The following is a 5,769-nucleotide window of genomic DNA, read 5'->3' on the forward strand; positions in this document are numbered from 1 at the left end:
GGTTAAATAATGATGGATATGTTAGTCATGAGATTCAGCACTGTGACAAATTAGTTTGATGATGATCTGAATAGCAATGCTTCACCAATGTGGCTTTAAAATCAGAGCTTTATATCAAGTCTGGTGTTCAGAGGCCTCATCATGTATTACTATGTGTTTACATTAGTTGCTATACAGTTGTCAAATGTATATTGTGGTTTATTCCTCGTATGTTCTTTATTTAACCTATAACATCTGCATGATGTGAAATTATGATTGCTAATGCAAAAAAACGTCAACTTACAGGAGTGCTGCCTTGGAGCACTTTTGTGTCCCCACCAATCTCAAAATCAAACCTACTCCCTTGCCTGTGTCACACGGCAGTTGGGACTGGGTTTATTGATTATTTTATTGTGTATATTATTGTATATTTTTAGAGTTTTTGCATGGTTTTATTCACCAGCGTGTTTTTAGTTTTTTACTGCATGTTTTAGAAATGTCCTACTGCATGTGAACGCACCATAAAATGACAAATGCACTGCACCTGGAGGTTCTGCCCTTGTCCCCAACAGGAACCAATCGACGGCGGAGGACCGCGGTTTGAACCGGGAAAAATAAACTAACACAAGCGTAGAGGAAGAGTGGCAACAAGAGCGTGTCCAGAGAAGACGGAGAGACCGAGAAACAAGGCAGAGAGAGAAAGACTTCGAGACGGCGATGGAAAATCCAGAGTGTTACGACGCGTCACAATCGCAGCTGCAGAGCTTAATGCTCTGCCTGGCGTGTGAGTATCCCTTCGGGCCATTAGTAACACTCTGGTGTATGCATCCTATGTTAGGGCATTGTGCTTTACTGGACGTTTGTACTGGCAGTGATTTTGTGTCTGCAGGTGGCTTTCAGGACGCTGGAACAGCCGAGGCACCGGAGAAACCTGACGCCGCAGCAAGTCTCCTCCTCTGGACCTCATGTGACGCAACTGTCCCGGTCTGACAATCTTTTAAGACTTTTTCTTTTAAGGAACAGAGACTTCTCTTTTAATGGACATTAACGTAGTTATTTTTAACCCTCATTTAAAGAGTTTTATCATTGTGTTGTTTACTCCTGTAAAAAAGAACTTTGAATAAATCACTGTATGCACCGGCATCTGTTGCTTTTGCCCTCTGTTTGTAAACGTCACCGATGTTACGGTTTAAAAGGGAAAGGAAAGGAGGAAGGCTAGGAGAGGACCTAAATGCAGACACACATACACAGGAGGCAATATGGGGAGAACGAAAAGCGAGCTTTAATGATAAAGCTGAATAATAAACAATGAGGGGAATGCAGGATAACTAGCAAGACAAAACTGAACGGCACTAAAGGCTAACACAAAGAGCAACAACAAGAAAAAGTATAACTAAAGCAAAACACGAAACAAGAGAAACTAAACAATAAACATACAAAAAATGGGAGACATGAGGAGTCACAGGAGGAGAACACGAGGGAGGACGCTGGAGGAGAACAGAGAGACCACACAGGGAAACACGGAGGAAACACGGAACAAGATGGACAAGACAACACGCGCTAGGCTAATACACTTACTGACGCAGGGAACGGGTTCACAGGCAAGACAGAGTATGCACGGGAAACAGAGCAACAGGAAGTGAATGAACGAACGAACAAACGAACCGACCAGGACAGAAGGGAGAACAAAGACTAAATACACAGACACTAATCACAAGACGAGGTACAGGTGAGTGAAGACGGACAGGTGAGGTAATGAATGAAAAAACACACAAGAGGAAGTGACAAGTAAGACGCAACACACAAGGGAACAAATTTCAAAATAAAACAGGAAATCAAGTAAACAAAAAGCAGAACCATGACAACCGACAGCGTGCTCTCCCCCGATATTACTCAGAACCTGCACCTATTCAATAATTACCTCCTTTCATTATTGTTTACACTCCCCACTCCTTACACTTGCATCCCAAAATGATATCACAACCAGCGACAGGCGTCCCAGACCTTCATCATACTGTGGTTAGGTTTTAAAAAAACATTGTGATTTGTGTTAAATGCTACTTATGTAAATTCAGTTACATACAGAACTGCAGTTATGTTTTCTTTGTTTGTTTTTTTTAAATCAGGAATGATGTAACTTAACTACACAAGTTAGTTAAAATAATGTTATGGCTTGAGTTTTTGGTTTACTTAATTCCTGTTTTATTTTGAAGTTCTCCTCATGTTTTGCTCTTCACTTCCTCCCTTTGTCCTTTTCCCTGTGTTTCATTGTTTATGTAAGCCAGTGTTTGTCTCGTACTCTTTGTCAGTTTGTCTGTTCTGGTTGTCATGTGTATTCCCACCTCTTCATTACTTAATTGTAGTATTTTTGTACTTCTTAAAGGATAACGACCGTTTTTTACAACCTGGACCTTATTTCTAGCAAAATATATGATCATTTACTCACCCAGATAACTTTGTTGTCATTCAAAGTTGTTCGGACGAAATTAGATCCAGTGTAGCGCCGGTATATCCATGTAATGCGAGTGACGGGGCATCAACACACAGCCTCTATAACGCATTATCTGCCACGAAACTAGTTCATTTCACCAATATTTTGTCATGATACGCTAGTGCTATTCCCCTCTGAGTCCGGGCTCGTCCGTTATCAACATCCGGGGTCAAACTAGCAGTAGCAGCTACAGGTAAACAAGCTGGGCTGTCGCGGGTGCGTGCGCAGCTCAGAGACGACATCCTCCAGGTCAGAGGTAGTAGGTCAACCTACAGACCCCGGATGTTGACAACAGACGAGCCCGGACTCAGAGGGGAATAGCACTAGCATATCGTAACAAAATATTGCTGAAATGAACTAGTTTCGTGGCAGATAATGCTCATAGAGGCTGCGCTTCGGTCCCCGGATCACTCGCATCATATGGATATATCGGCGCTATACTGGATCTAACTTCGTCCGAACGACTTCAAATGACACCAAAGTTATCTGGGTGAGTAAATGATCATATGTTTTGCTAGAAATAAGGTCCAGGTTGTAAAAAACGGTAGTTATCCTTTAAGTTCTCTGATTTTCCCCAGCCTGATTTTGTTGATGTTTGAATTTGGACTTCAGCTTCAAGTTTTTGTTTAAACCTGACACATAATTCACCGCTGACTTTAGTTTCACTCTGGACATGAACAGCTGTCTCCTGCGTGTGTTTTTGTATTTCATTCTGATGTTTCTGTATTTTTTTAATATCCTCCGGCACGATATCCTTCTGGATTAAATAAAGTTCTATCTCGTCTTTTTTCTTTCTGTTTTTTTCTTCTGACATCGTGATACATTGTGAGATGATTGTAACAAGAATCACTAAATCATATTGTGTCACCTTTGTTATCGTGGCCAAGGTATTGTGACAGTCGTGAGCTCCCACTCCTGTTCACAGGGAACTGATGTGCTTGTACCTGAGAGCCACAGACAGGAAGATAAAGTATGAAGTACACAGAAGCACCAGACTTGTCCTTGAAGGCTGATTCATTGTCAGATCCTTTTTTGATTTTTAGAGCAGAATAGAAAAGCTCTCCTGCCAAATATATTTCCTGAGTTTTGTGTAATCTCTTTTTTCTTGTTAGAAACAGGATATTTTCATGATTTAAAAAGGAGCTCTGGTGAACTTCTGTGTTGTGCTAGAGGCCGGTTGTTTGTTTTTAGTTTACGTTAGCGGACTCCATTTCTGAACTAACGTTAGCTTCTGTTGCTATCCGTTGGCGGAGCGGAGAGATGCACCGAGATGAAAAAGCACTCGAGAACATACATGAAGTCGCGGAAACAAAGAAATCCAGTCGAACAGCATCAAACAACTTCAACAAATCGTCCACAGGTTTGTAGAGGCAGATGAACGCCACTTTTCCACCAGCACTATCCAATGCGTCGAGTCAAACCGAGCCACGCTGATTTCCTTTCCCATCACCAGCCGAGGTTGCAGTGACGTCTCGTGACTGCAGCCAACCCGTCACAAACCGCCGTCTCCATCTAAAATGGAAACTCAACTCACGTCTGTGCAGGAAACCTGAGAGAAAGCCGTTTCTAAAAGTCAGTGTGTTCAGCTCTCAGTACTTCTGTAGCTTCTAACTGAATCCCTTTAGTTTCTCTCGTCCTGTTTGTTCTTTCAAACATCTGTTGTGTTTTACTGTTTCATGTGTTCACTTTCAGCTGGTTCAGGAGTCTGTTCAGTTACTGCTGCTGAAAACAACGTTTCCTGTGGTGCTGCTTCATAATGAAAGCTTTTAAATGACTAAAAAACAGGGGGCTTTTATTGTGAAGAAGTTATAGGAAATGGAAATTGTAACTGAATTAGTGGAGCCACATTGTTAGCGGTGATTCTTCGATAGTACTGTGAGGATGTTTGTTTCTAAGACACACCTTCAAGCAGGTAGACCAGTTGTGGTGGAAATGTATATCCCTGGCATGCTGAGTCAAACCGAGTAGCACCAGGCCAGCAGATGTGTTGGAAAAACGTCATGAATGGCATTAATTTCATTTAACAATCCAAACATAGTGATTAATACATGGCAATTTAAGGGTTTAAAATGACAAAACTCTGAGAGTAATGTCTGTCTTATAACTTGAGATCAAACAAGCCAACAAGGACATTTAAGGACAATAAAATGTTTCTCTCTTTGCTGCTTTTAATGTGGATTTGCATTAATTATGGAAGACGTAATGTTATGAATACAGAGACTCACCTTCATTAGTAAAAACAGTTGATAATGTGTGCAGCCTGTGTGTCCTTAAAGCTCTGCTGTAATTAATGGAAACATCAAGTGGTTTAAAGCTCTCTGTCTGTGTGTGTGTGTGTGTGTGTGTGTGTGTGTGTGTGTCTTCACTCGACACACTCGTCTCTTCCTGTTGGACTCAGTCCGCCGAGCTGCTTTTCTGATCTGCAGCGAGCGGCTTGACAACCTTTTGCTCATCCGAGGAAAATTCCATTACAGGCTGTTAGGACATGAGTAATGGCAGCTCTCCGGTTAACCGGCTCGGATGGAAGCAGACTAATGCTCGGCCATCAGTTTGCCTTTTCTCGCAGACACATATTTGGCTTGTGTTTGCAGCTCCTCTGCTCTGCTTTCTCTCTGCTTCATGCCCCGAAGGCGAAGCGAGGAGCTGCTGCATCACATCCAGCCGTCTTCAGGAGGAACGGTCATCTGTTCGGACTGCCCACCATGTGGTTGTGAAGCGCTTCTTAACCCTCCTCAGTTTAAGGTCAATTTCTGTTTTTTCTACACTCAGTTCAGCTTTTTGTTTCCCACATTCGACTAATCCAACACATGTTGTTTCATGTGTTAATGGTTAGAAACATTTGTTGGAAAGATTGTTTCTTGTATTCATTCTGCAGACACCTTTCAAGGGAAAAACACCTCAAGCAGAATTAGCATGAAGGTAAATAAATCTTCACATATGTTTCCTACACATCTGTTGCATTAACAGTCAAACTTTACTTACTACGTGCACATAAAAGCCAAGATTATTAAATTTTAACACATTAAATGTTTGAATAAAGGTGCAATATGTAAGAAATGGGCAGAACAACCTACAAAGGGGAAGCATAACCGCTCACAGCTGCGTATACTCTTTGTTGTAGCTGCACGCTCCCGTTTGCAAGTAGCTCCCTTTAGTAGTGGAGCTACATGACCAGATTAGCCTTTTTAAAGTAGATGTGTCAAGATATGTCGATATTGAGGATAATCGCGTTTTTTAAATTAAATATAGATATCGTGTTAACAATACATTTATGATAATAAGTGTAAATAATCCAAGGC

General features: G+C 41.6%; 1 long non-coding RNA gene across 1 annotated transcript; it reads left to right on the plus strand.

The window, feature by feature from the left end:
• The first annotated feature begins 563 nt into the window (after positions 1-563).
• Positions 564-1,122, plus strand: LOC311257081. Its single transcript, XR_014622577.1, has 2 exons — positions 564-763; positions 869-1,122. It is a non-coding gene; the product is annotated as an uncharacterized lncRNA (long non-coding RNA).
• The last annotated feature ends 4,647 nt before the right edge of the window (positions 1,123-5,769 follow it).

The sequence above is a fragment of the Pagrus pagrus genome (genome assembly GCF_965226575.1).
Source record: "Pagrus pagrus genome assembly, chromosome: 5".
Lineage (NCBI taxonomy): Eukaryota > Metazoa > Chordata > Actinopteri > Spariformes > Sparidae > Pagrus > Pagrus pagrus.